The sequence below is a fragment of the Oreochromis niloticus genome, linkage group LG3 (genome assembly GCF_001858045.2).
Source record: "Oreochromis niloticus isolate F11D_XX linkage group LG3, O_niloticus_UMD_NMBU, whole genome shotgun sequence".
NCBI classification, from domain to species: domain Eukaryota; kingdom Metazoa; phylum Chordata; class Actinopteri; order Cichliformes; family Cichlidae; genus Oreochromis; species Oreochromis niloticus.
The window spans coordinates 6,518,794-6,533,002 of NC_031967.2; positions in this window are offsets into that span (position 1 = coordinate 6,518,794).

The following is a 14,209-nucleotide window of genomic DNA, read 5'->3' on the forward strand; positions in this document are numbered from 1 at the left end:
TGACTTTCAGCCACACTGCTTTTGCGTCTGGGACCTCCCCTCCTGCTGTGGGTCTTCCAGAGGTAACCTGTTTTGTGAAACTGGACACAAGAGCTTTCAACTCATTAAAATATTCAGCATGAGACCTGTTACTTTTTCTGGGCTGCTCCACTGGGACCACCGTCCAGGGCGCCGGAAACTGCCGTCCTGTCAGCAGCTCGTAAGGCGTGAAACCTGTGGATTGGTTAACAGAGCATCTTATGGTCATCAAAGCAATGGGCAGGGCTGCCAGCCAATTCAGCCCTGTCTGTGCACATATTTTAGCCAGTTTGTTCTTCAAGTTTAGGTTCATTCTTTCTACTTTCCCTTGTGATTGAGGGTGGTACACTGTCCCGAATTTATGCTGAACCCCCAACATTCTCTCCACCTCTGCTAAATCCTGATTTCTAAAATGGGTACCGTTGTCTGATCTAATTCTCTTAGGAAACCCATGCCTTGGAATGTAGTGGTTAATCAAACATTTAATCACACTCTTTGCATCCTCTCTTTTGGTCGCCCACGCCTCTGGCCAGCCGGTCAGAGCGTCCACACATACCAGCAAATACCTTACTCCTCCTGGACCTGGGTCTACCATGTCGGTGAAATCAATCACAATTTCTTCTCCTGGTCTCTCTGGCATGAGAAACTTACCTGTTTCTGGCTTCACCGCTGGCTTTGGATTGTGTGCCCCGCAAATTAGACAGGTTCGGGCTCTCTCTTTTATCATGTTTCTCAGATCTGGGTGCCACCAGTGACACAAGTTTCTCTCCATCTGTGCCACTCCTACGTGGCCAAGTCCATGCGCCTCGCTTACTTTCTTTTCAGCCAGCTTAGCCGTCAGAACCGGTCGCCCGTGGGGTCCTCGCCACAGACCTCTTTCTTTTCGGGCTCCTCGGCTCTCCCACCCCTCCTTTTCCTCCTGGGTGGCTTCTTCTTGAGCCTGTCTGGCTTCCTCTAAGACATCAATATTTGGTTCCTCGTCTGCAGTGACCTCCACCATTTGCCTTCGTCCTCTGTAGCCCGCGGCTTCTTTTGCGGCTTCATCTGCTTTCTGGTTTCCTTTGGCCACCATTGTGTTTTCTTGAGAGTGTCCTTTGCATTTTATGATACTTACCTCTCCTGGGTCGTTCAGAGCTTCTTCCAGTTCTTCCATTTCCCTCTTATGGCATATTGGGGCATTAGTTGCTGTTCTGAAACCTGCTCTCTTCCATTGAGCAAGTTCCACGTGAGCTGCTCCAAACGCATAAGCTGAATCAGTGTAAATGTTCACCTTCATGTCCTTGGCCAGTCTGAGGGCTCGAGTCAGAGCTATTACTTCAGCTCTCTGTGCTGACTGTTGGCCCTCAATTCTTCCAGCTTCTTTCACTTCATAGTGTTGTCCTCTTCTGCAAACCACAGCGTAGCCTGCTTTCAGTCCTTCTTCATCACGGTGACAGCAGCCATCTGTAAACCAGTCTTCAGCTCCGGGGATGGGCTCCGCTTTCAGATCTTCTCTAACTTTCTCTTCAGCTTCAGCTCTTTTAGCGCAGTCGTGTGGTTCCCCTGACCCCATTAAGTCCGCCATGTTTATTCCCTCATGTGTAAATGTCAGATTTGGAGCGTCTAGGACTTTGCTCAACCTCTGTTGTGTCAATGGTGTCATGGTGAAGGCTTGTGAGTTCACGTATGCTACTACACTATGTGTGGTGAGCACTTTAAGTGGATGTTCTCTCACTACATGTGCTGTTTTCTGGATGATTTTTGCTACCCCAGCTGCGTGTTGTGTGCACGTGGGATGCCTGGCCTCTGTTGGGTTTAATCTTATGCTAACATACATAAGCACATCTCTACCTCCTCCTTTTTTCTGAAACAACACCCCATTTACAACCCCACTTGTTTCAGAAACATCAAGGTAAAATGGTTCGTCATAGTTGGGCGTGGCCAGGTCTGTGGCCCTTGACAGGTCTTGTTTCAGTGAAATGAATGCTGTTTCTGTGGCTGGCGTCCAGGGCAATTCAGCCTTAAGGTTCGAACGCCCACCTTTTTATCAGGTCCCTTAAAGGGGCCGTTTTGCCTGCATAGTTAGGAATGAACTGTCTGCTGTAACCTGTCAGGCCCAGAAAGGAAAGGAGCTCTTTTACAGTTCGTGGTTTTGGGTGTGTCAGAATCTGGTCTCTGTGTGTGTTCATCAAACCCACTGACCTGTGTGCGATGACTCGGCCCAGAAATGTTACTTCCGGTCGGACCAACTGCAGTTTTTCTTTACTTACTTTGAACCCACATTCTGCCAATCGGTTCAGAACCACGAGCGAGGCTGCTGTACAGGCCGATGCTGACGGGGCTGCAATGAGAAGGTCATCAACATACTGAATTAATGTACAACCTTCAGGCAGGTGGCATGGTGACAATGCATCTTTCAGCACCTGATTGAAAATGCCTGGGGACAGTGCAAAGCCTTGTGGCAGGCGTGTGTATCTGTATTTCTGGCCTCTGTATGTGAATGAAAAAATATCCCTCAGTGACTCATGCAAAGGGAGACAAAAGAAAGCATTAGCAAGATCAATGCATGTAAACCACTTCTGGTCCCATGAGATGGCTGTTAAAGCCGTGTATGGATTTGGCACAGGCACAGTGTCAGTGCGCAGTATGGCATTAATGGCCATCAGATCATGCGCCATCCTGTATTTCCCTGTCCCTTGCTTCTCCACCGGCAAGATAGGTGTGTTCCAAAATGACTGTGAAGGCTCAAGCACACCTACTTCCAACAGCCCTTCAATGGTTTCTGCAATACCCTCTTCAGCTTCTGGTTTGTGTCTGTACTGTGGTCTGTTAATTGGCGCCTCCGACTTTAGCTGAAACAGGACGGGTGAACAATTAGCCAGACCAACATCCGTGGGCCCTGTTGACCACAAACTGTCAGGGAGCTGTGAAAGCGCTGCAACTGCGTCAGGGTGGTCTGTTTTTTCCCTGCCGTGTGTTCTTGAAATTTCTTTGTGTTCTACAACCACCGCGTCGTTAGACAGACAGGTGATGCGATAGGTTTTGCACTTGGGTGCATACCAAACGTTTGGAATTTGAGTACTTTGCCACCAGCCGTTTTCCAGGGCCCGCTTGACCATAGGTCCCATTTCTCTAGCCTGATGACCTATGTGGACCGCCAATGTGACATGAGGAGCTGAATCGGAACCCATCTCGTACCAAGGCAGTTGTTCTTCCGTCAATTTCACAGCAGCTGCTACTCCTTCCGGCCCAACATAAATGTTGTGGCAACGCACATTCCAAATTTGACCTTCGAGGTCAGATTCAAATTGTTCTCGGTACGTATCATCGTCGTCCCTATCATAAAACAGAGTGACGTGGTAAGGGTCACGCGGCGGGGTGTAGACGGCCAGGCTCATTATCCAGGGTCTCCACAGCTCATATTGTCTGAGAATGCCGTCTTCCACCAGCCTTCCCCAGTAAATGTCAGCGGTAGCTTGTTCAGAGTCTTGGATCAGATATTGAGTCTTTGAATGTGTCCCCAGGCACGGGAACTGTCTGCCTCCCGGAAGAGTAACTGTTAGTCCATCTGTAGAACACATTATGGTAGCTCCCAGTTTCACGAGCAGATCCCTGCCCATGAGGTTTACAGGTACTTGTGGTGACACTACATATCTGTGCTTCAAGGTCTGTTTCCCCAGCTTGGTCAGTACTGGATCAGTTAGTGGCAGAGTCATGGGAACCCCAGAGAAACCAACCACGCTCACAGTGTGGTCTGAGAGAGTTGCACTGTTTGGTGTGGATATAAGCGTTGAGTAGGTCGCTCCAGTGTCCACCAGGAAGGTCAGTGGTGTTCCTTCCACAGTCATAGATAGCATGGGATCTGCCAGTCCCACACCGTCCGGTTTCTCAGGGCCCCGTCAATATTGCTCTCCCTCCCAGCCCCAGTCTGCCACTGGATACTGGGCGACCGGCGCTGCACCTGGGTTAGGAGCTTGGTGTCCACCTCTGTATGCACCTCTCCCTCTAGGAGCTCCACGTGCCTGGGGTTGGTAGCCTCGCCCACGGTAGTTCAGGGGTGGTTCTGGGCAGTCTCTCGCCCAATGTCCCTCTGCTCCGCATCTCAGACAGGCATTCCATGACGTGGAGCTGGGATTCCCCGTACCACGTGCCCTTTGTCCTCTCCCGGCGTAACCACCACGCCCTCTGTATGGTCTCGCCGCCCCCCAATTTCCCACGGGTTGTCTCTGCCTTGGTGCATTGACGGCCCAGCGGTCATCAGGATAGAGGTTGGGATCCAGATCTGGCCACTCAGGCACGGGATCAGGCTGCGGCTTCGCCACCATCATTTTCTTAGTGGCTTCCTTACTTTCTTTCTTTTTTTCACTTGCTTTGTCTTTTGCTTCTGCCAACTGTAACTTCACCAACCACGCCTGCGCTTCTTCCAACTCCCTTTTCTGCTTGTTCACATCATCCTGTTCCAACGTCAGCCGGTGGGTTAAATGCCGCTCCCACTGGGTGGAGTCCGCGACCGCAAAGTCTGGATTCTTCTCTAAGTCAGTTCTCACCTGCTTAGGCAGTCCTGCCAACACCGCAGCTCTAAACCAAGCTCGTGATTCCCCTTCTTGGCCAGGATGTATCCCTGTCTCTGACATCCACTGCTCTTTTGCTCTCGCTAGAAACTCTAGGGGTGTGTGTTGTGGATCCCAAACTATCTTAGGAATGGCTCCAGTATTTGGGGTCGGGTACTTCTCACGCACTGCGTCTGCAAGGGCATTTCGCACTTCGCGGTATGGCATGTTGTTGGCGTAGCTGGTTGTTCCTGCAATTTCTTCCACATCCGCCAGTCCACATGCAATCATCGCCCTCCCCGCTAGGGCGCGGAAGTCACCAATGGCGATCTCCTCTCCTTCCGTCAGCGCATCCAGCTTCCTCAGCCATTTTGCCCCTCCTTCTGTGACAGGTGGCAGTTGTCTGGCCAGTGCTTCCAGGTCCCTTATCTTGTATGCCCGATAGATTGGTTCATGTTTGGGGCCCACTATCAGCGGCATACCCCAGCGTGGTCTCGTGCCTTCATCGGAATCCTCAACGTTCACAGCCCTGCTTCTTCTGGTCTTCCCCGAGCCCCTCACTACGTCAAACACTGATTTGCGTTTCATTCTGGCAGTGGACCTCAGTTTAGTAGTTGGACGTCTGTGCACCGTTCTACTGCGCAAGTTCAGGTTTTTATCCGGTTCACAGGCATCTCTTCGTTCAATCTCCTCCTCTTCTTCATCCACGTCCTCTTCCGATGAAGCCCTACGCTCCGTCATGTCCTCCTCCACAACTTTCATCAGGGGCTTCCGCATTGTGCATGAGGTCCTCCAGTCCTTCATTTCCTCTTCCATAAGTTCCTTCAGGGCTTTCTGCTTTACCTCGGTCAGCGTTTCTACAACTGCCAGTAGAGCATCTCGGTCCTCGTGCATTCGCCCATGAACTTGCCCATCCCACCTATCCTGCTTCTTCGTGCTCTGCTTGCGTGCTTTGTGGTGTCTCTGTCTTTCCTGGTTCGGCGGCTCGACCAATTCTGACCTTCCGTCTTCCTCATCCTGCGAGGACACCTCTTCTGTCCGAACAGCAGGTGAGGCTTCGGTGTGAGACACCCCCGGCCCTGCTGCTTCTCCTAGTGAGTCTCGCGTCGTCCAGGCCCGGCTACACGATGCCAAACCGGGACCCGTGGCACAGGCCGTCTGCGTCCCTGCATTCTCCCTGTTCTGTGGTCCCACCACCGTCATTTCTCCATGTTGGGTTGGCCTGGTCATGTCTGGGTACTCGACATTTACGAGTCCTCCTATCACAATGCCCGTCTGTCCATCAGGGCCCTGCACCTGTCCTCCGTCTAAGGACATCACTGGCATCACATAAGGGGGAGGAGTCCCCGCTCCACCCAGCTGTGGCGGGGCGCTGGGAAGTTGTGGGATCCACGGGTATATTGCTGGTGTGTGAGGGTTATTTACTTCTTCTCCCTTCAACGTGAGTTTCGCCATTTTGTCCTCCAGCTTTTCATTGTCTTCCTGTAATTTCTGCAGTAACTTCATCATACTCACCGTGTCCTCTTCCTTTGCTGGCTCAGGCTGTTCCACTTTGTCTTTCATCCAGGACGACACTGCATTGCACATCATCATCCACTTGCAGCAGTTGCCATGCATTGCCTTCAAAGCAGTCATTTCCTTTTTTGTTTTCCGGTTGACTGAGCGGCCTCCTGATTCATCCTGTAAGTTTTTTAGTTTCTTCTCACATCTCTCTCCCTCTGTTCTAAGCGCAACCTCCAGAGCTGTCCTTTCATCTGTCCCTTTGTGTTGTAAGTCAAAAATTTTGCTTACCTCTGCTTCCATGGCTCTGCACTCCTTTTCGGCTGCTTTAGACGTACCTGTACAGGCCATCCTTATGGCCTTTTTCAGCTCCTCTACCTGATCCTTCAATGCTTTGTAACGTCTCTGTCCGTTGGCCGAGCTGTCCGCCATTTTGTGATTTCCTGCAAGACAGCACGTACCTCTTCAAAATGGCTGCTGTCGGCTCCTCTCTGTCAGTCACCCTCCGGCACTTCCCTTTTCCGCCTCAGAGCTCGTCTCTCCGCTCTAACAGTCACTTCCCTTTTTTTAATTCTGCTTGGTGACACAGAGAACAGTGAACTCAGGCCTCACCACACAATATTATCCGCTCAGTCAACCCCTGAGCAACAACCCAGATCCCGTCAATGACATAAACCTGAAAATGGTCCCCACCAATAAACTTAATAACTTTTTATTTTAGTGTCTCGCCTCTAGTTACATGTTTAACAACAGTCACCAAACTTCTACATCCCTCAAGGGACCCTTATGTGCCTGTGAGGAAACAGAGCTGCTGCCTGTCACGCTGTAGTGAGCAAACAGGAACCACACCCTAGCCCTCCAGGGACCAAGCATGTCTTCAACAAATGTCATCTAATATCCACCACTGTCTAACAGTCAAACTGAACTGTATAACGCAATAAAACAAACATGTATAAAGTAACCCCAACTGCATAGCCATTGTAACACAACATGAACATTCCTAAATGTCTTCTCCACTCCCTTCATCCGGAGAGGCCCATTGTACAGTGTCGACCTCCTCGCACAGGTCTACCATTGTACTAAATAATGCATAGGTCGTGGTCAACCACCATGCTATCTGTGATTCTGTGATAGTGGTGGCGAATTCAATTTCAATTGGGTCATCTGGTGCGTCCGCCCGTTCTCCACGAAACACACGACTGGCTCTGAACTGGCCCTCTCCCAGGGGAGTAATTGTTATTCTGCAGTGCCCAAAAGTCAGCATGTCACTGCGTTAATGTGTGCGCTTTATGCAGTAAGATAGTATTAAAACACAAAATCAAATTCATGTGTGCACATAACAGCTATGTGACACACTAAAGGCAAATACACTAAAGTACAGAACAGGAAATGGGAAATGTCACACAAACGTATAAGAAAGAAAAGGTTTGTCAGTCTACAGGTCTGCGGCCTCCTCGCTATTCTCTTCCACAATCGCACGTAGTGTGGTTACCAAGCGCAAACACTCATCTAATAACAGGGGGAATTCTGTTTCAGTCAAGTTCACAGTTATACTGTAGTCATGATCAGTGAGCCCTACTTCACAGCAAACACGCACCTCTGTTTCCACCCACCATGTTTGACCGTCCGTTAATGGAGTCAACACAAGAGTAAACGTAAAGCCAGTCATATCTCTGCTATCTTCCTCCAAAGCTGTATGTTGTCTGTCGTCCATCAAATCTACAAGTCCTTGTACATGAGTGTATTTACAATACAATATTGTCACGAGCAAAACGAAGCCGAAATACAATGCAATCTATCCGGTCCACTGAAAGTCAATATCAAAACCCCGAAAGGCAGAAGCACAAAAAGCGGGAAAGTCCCGTTCAGCCTCAGTGGGAGTGGGACCTCTGTCGGGATGACAGTATAAGTCCAGCACCCGAAATATAATGAGGCTACGAGCGGTGAAGTCTAATAACGCTTGTGGTGAAGGCCTTACTACCGCAGTTACTGTGAAGCCATACTCAATGTTAGAAAACTCAGCGTTACAGCGACAAGTGACGTTAACAACGTCTCCTGTCCTGGTACACTCAACCACACAAGAGCCGTTATCGAACATGCGAGCAAAAGGAGACAAGCAATTATCCTTTCCACTCGAACAGAATGTCAAAATCCCTGAAAGCAATTCCACAAAAGGCCGAAAAGTCCTGTTCGGCGTCCGTGGGGTTTAAATTTCTCTGCTGTCTACAGTATAATGCCAACGCCCGAAAGATAACAAGACTACTACATGCAAAGTCAACTAATGTTTCTTCCGATGACCCTGTTACTGTAGTTACTAAAAAACCATACGGAATCCCTGAAACCACAACACGACACCGACAGGTTACAACATAAAACTCCCCTGCCCGTATGTATTGAAGTAAACAATACCCTGCATCCGACATGTGTATGCACAGAAGCTTGTTATACAATATTAAAAGAGAGTCAGTATAAACACTCAAAAAAACGCAAGTCCTATGAATTTCAACAAGTATTATGTCTTTCAGGCACGTGTAAAGCAACACATCATAGATTATTTATCATATTTGACAACCAGAATGCCAACAAAGTAGGAATAAAAGCAAATCTTCCCTTAAAACACCACCACAAGTCTTCCTTAATCCAGGCTCTCGAGTCAGTCATTAACCACTCATTAGTAAACAGGAAATGTCAGTCTAAATAAGTCACAGGCATCTCATTTACATAGACACAGACACACTCTCAAAATAACCAGCCTGCTGCAGTGCCCGTGGCCGACAGAGCCTATATACAAACATAGAAATTATAATACAGAGACGTCTGGTAAATTAAATAATATTTACAAGGCCTTAAATTGCACAACCTACATAATTTCGACAAAATTTGAATTAACCCTCCAAGGGACAAACTCCAAGTTTTTGATAACCAATGACCCAGTATCCGGTCCAACCTGTGTCTGGTCTAATTGCTAAAGTTCCTAAGTGAATTTAAAAGCGTCTAACGCCCAAGGTCCAACCTTTACTACCCAAATAAGTGCATAGACCGTTCCAAACGGTAAAGTGGTCCAACCACTAGTTATTCTGGAGTGCCCCAAGCTCCACAGTGACCAACTGACTATCCCTCCTAGAGGACGGAGTCTAAGCGTCCCTGACTCCGGCAAGCGTTACCTCTGAGCGATGCACTTCCTAGAACTTTCCACAGTTCCGTTCTACATGAATTTAATTACGTTTTATAGACATCCTATGAAATCACCAACCCACTTTATTGATGCCCAAGCCCAGCTTTGTATTCAATTATAACTGTATGACCGTATACAGATTTCAAATGACCTATTTCCTAAATTCAGTAGTCCAACTACTTTAACTTGTGTATTTCCTATTTCCGTTACTTTTACCTTTTCCTATTCAATGTGCACACTACAAAATATCAGATCATAACAACACAAACAGTCACCAGTAATCTAATGAGTAGACATTAATTTAAACATCCAATTCGGCACACTTCGGAATAATTCAACAGGTAGTGCCTACCTTTTGAGATGGGCTGCCCGTTTGTCCACTCACTTCGATAACCGGATCCCGTCTATGCGACCCTCTTGGACGTCCACAATGCCAACACTTCTCCTGAACCAACCGCGGCCAATGCACCAATTGTTAAGGGTTCAGAATTGGTGGAGAGTACAAAGGCAAGACAGTCCAGAAGATTTGAGTCAAAGCGATCTTTTTATTGAAGTACTCGCGCGGGAAGACAGTCACTGCACATGTCAGCAAGGGTCTTCACCAAAATTATACTTCAGACTGCTTTTATAGCATCAGGGTATTATAACGCCCCTTCTAGCGTTTACAAGCACATAATTTGCATGTACAGAACATTCATGTATTTTAAGCATAAAGTGCAACATAGAGGTTCCTCTTTTTGGCATCTTCTTCCAAAAAAGGCAATGGACCCGGGCCTCTGCAGTCCCCAGGGGCTGGTCCTCTCCACGCGTCACCTGTTGTCAAGAAAGCTCCAGTGCAACATGTTTGCTCAATACATTCAGGCCTATGCTTAAATCTGATTCTAGGTTATATGTGATATATGTGTGTTTTGTAAGCATGTGTGTGATCTTTCTTAAGCTCCCGGCTTTTTAACCAATATGTCACCCAGACAGTCACGCTGAATGAAGCTTGAGACCTTTAATTACCTGGGAAAGCTTCAACTCCTTATGAGCACAGGACTGCAATGTGTGTATAAAGACATAATAATACTGAAAGTGGTTATGCTGCACCTGTAATAAGGATTAATATGGTGTCAGCGTGTTAAATGATTACTATGGTGTTCGTGTATTAACTGTCACCTGGCCAGCTTAAAGCTATACGAGATAATATTAATGCTGATTAATATGCTATCTAATATATTGTAGCAGTAAAGCAATTTCCTCTTTTCCACAATAGCAACCATAACAACGCATGTATTTTGTGAAAAATCACAATTTTGCAACTGAAAACTTTAAGAGGCATAAAAGTAAAATGGTAAAAGATTTGAAAAAGCTGATTTATTCCTGAATAGCCCAATAATTTGTGAACATTTTAAAATTTGAATGGTTGTTCTACGTGAAAGTAGGAAAAAGTAGTTAAGTTTCAAAAACAAGCAAATTTTAGCAGAATTGCAGAAGTTTCCCATTCATTTCAATGGGACAAATTAAGCTTAATATTTTAAAAAGTATAATAGTATAAAATACCAAAAGACATAGCCATCATTAGCAGAAATAGCAGAATAGTTTAAAATTTGAACGGTGAAAATCGGCTGAAAATTGTGGAAGTAGATCCACGGCGAAAAGTGTACGGAAGTCCCAAGAGGAACTCAATAGTGTGGATGCTTAAAGCATCCACACAATTAAAGGTTTTTTACCCATATCATTCCTTGCACTACTGCTTTACCAACAGCTGATTGGATGTTCAGACTAATAAGAAGATAAATGCAAGTACTCCTAAAAATACCAATTATCATGATTGCCGGTTTAGCTCGCTGGGATGAGCAGACAACCATATGCAAGCATGGCGGAGAGCGGCCGGCCGCCTGAGTCCAACCCGTGGCCCTTTGCCGCATGTTTTCCACTTTCTCTCTCCCTCCACTTTCCTGTCACTCTTCACTGCAACTGTCTAATAAAGTCGAAAAAGGCCAAAAATAAAATACATTTTAAAAAGTAGTGTCTTTTCTTAATGTGTACACTGTTACATTAGTATTGATAATAAATATAGTAAATAAATTTTAAAAATGGCTAGAATTTCAGTTAAAGAAGTCTGTGTCTGTGAAAGTTCATTTCAATCATTTCTGGCATTGACTCTGTATAATGTCACTAACTGCACATATTTCTAATGCAGACATCTCAGCCACACAGCTCTGGCTGTAAGTACAGAAGCTCCACTTACCTGCTCTGCCAACTCTCTGTTTAAGAGTGCCAATCTGGGAAGCAGCACCCAAATACAGGAAGTCTGAATTGGGTTAGCCTCTGTTCCTATTGGTATTATCCAACAGGCAATGCAGAGTTAAGATGGTGAGAGAACCTGACCTGTCCTAACTGCATCTGTTATGCAGGTGTCTACTCTGCCTACTCTGATAAAAAGCCAGGAGCCCTGAGTAGCACTGCAGGCCTAGCATCTCCTCAGTCACACCTGTTACAGCAGCTTCCCTCTAGATCAGTTCACGTGTTAACTAACTAGGTTGAATTTAGTGCTCTGGACAGCCAGTCTCAAGTTTCTGTTACTTTTAAAGTTACTTGAGTGACCTGTGAGAGCTATTTAAACTAATGAGAGTTAATACTCAGATTTTCACCTGTACTGTTTCACAAAGGGTTAAAAAGTGAATGCCTATAATTTAGACTGTAATGGCAGGATGTTTTATTAAAGCAATTTAACAGGAGAAATACAAAAACAACTTGAAGGTTCACAGTTTAGGCAGCAGTTGATCCCTCAGGTGCTTCTGCTGGAATTTTCAACAGTAAGCATCTTAGGTCCAATCTTGAACTGATTATCTCACAGAAGACAAAAGGGAAGAACCTCGTATCTCTTCTTCACCAAACTTTTATACCTCCTCACCCTCCATCCCTCCACCCCTGGCGATTTGGACATCAAATCTTCTGAGATGACATCTCGCCTCACCCATTGTGACATCCAATCACTTTGTTAACATCTATTTACCTGATGCCCAGCTGCACCTTATCATCCTCTCTCTCTCTGACTTTTAACACATACATGATTACCAAAAATTTCACTTCATCACTTCATTACATTTTCTTCTTCTGTGTTATTCTTAACATTCAATTGCACATTCATCCAAATATTTCATTCAATTTATGAGATTTTATTAGTTTTAACTTCATTAACATTTAAATTCTGATTAATTTAATAAAAATCTAATAATAATTGTGACTGTAGGTGATGCAAATGACTGCTGAGTGGTGAGAATTGCTTTGCAGTTAGAAAATAAACCAGTCAATAATCTAAAAGGAGATGTGGAGTACGCCTCTGTTTTCTAGTCAATTTTTTTGATGTGGTGCAGAATGCTACTTTTCTTTAGATGACTTTAGATGGCTGTCAGATATGCCTCATGAGATTTTTACTGTCTGTCAGACCACAACATGCTGTCTCTTCCTGTTCACTGCAATATCCCCTTGTTATTTATCAAACTCCGCACTGGCTCCTCCTCCATGAATCACCAATCACATCGGTTTGCTGTTAGATGAAGAGATGGCAGGTGTGGTGATAGAGAGATGGCTATTAAGTTAGAATCAAAATATTAGCTCTAACTGCATATTTTTCATATTTAAGTTAATCTAAGCTGCTTATCAAATTCAGTGACACCCTGTCGACCATTCACATTGCTTTTCTAAGATTTAATGGAAGCTGTGTGAATGAGAGAGTTGACGAGTAGTATTAGTCAAAATAATAACACATAGTCAATTTATTTTCACAGTCAATTTTTTTACCTTGTGAGGTGTTGGTCTCAGGGTTTGTTTGTTTTGGTTTTTTTCCATACACTAACTGCACCTTATAAGCAATTTGACATATAAACCTTAATTTTGAGCCGCTGTTCATCTTGTTTTGTGAGCGTACACAAAATTTGTCATTTCGTACTCATAGCAGCGTACACAACATTTGTCTCTAGCTCCCTCTGTGGCACACGCTTTCTGAGATGGAAACTCAGCCCTGCAGTGATCTTGACATCAGACTCCACATTCTGTAAATGAAAAGGGTGAAAGTTAAAGTTACTAATCTCAAGCATTACATGTTAACCTCCCAAAATCCACCAGGTCACAGATAATTCATCTATGGTTACTTGGTCAGGTCTTCCTTGAGAAAGAGGTTTTTAATCTCAATGGCATCTTCCTGGTTAAATAAAGGCTACATAAAAGAGTCGGGTTAAGTCAAATCTATTTCGAACAGCCAAACAGAAAATCTGATTACAGGACAGATGCAAAAGGAAAATATATTTTTTGAAAGGTGACAATTTTTACTATCTGAAAATGTAAATTATTCAGTGTGGCTAAACAAATGTAAATATAAACCTAGATAGATTCCTGGAGACCGATGGATGTCAAGAGATCAATGATTGAATCATTCAATATATCAATGAATCAATTGCAAGGTTAAAATAAATTACCTCCATGTGCTGCTTTCCGTCATCTTGAGCTATTTAATAGAAACACCACATCTGTCAGTTATTCACTCAAAACTGTCTCATGTTCGGTTTAAGTTTAAATAAATAAATACCTGTTTGAAAGTTCCTGATCTTGAAAACCAAACCAATGATGACCAGAAAAAGGAAAACAGTCAAACTGCCCAGGATCATACTGGATAGATTTTGTGATCCATCTAATACAAGAAAGAAAAATAAATTACATTTTATAATCTACAGAGTATACAGATTTTTTTTAACAATTGCTAAAAATAGTACATATCTTAATTCTTGTTAATGTATATGCAGACAAAAAACCCCATCTTACCTTGAACCTTTAAATTTGTTGCACCATAAACTATAAACTTTTCATTCTTTGGGTCACCACAGAAATACAGCCCAGAGTCAGATGAATCCACTTGTTTGATCTCAAGAAATAGCACAGAGGTGTTGGATGTCATGTTGAATTTGACATTTTGAAATCCTTCATAGAAAGATGCACTTTTATC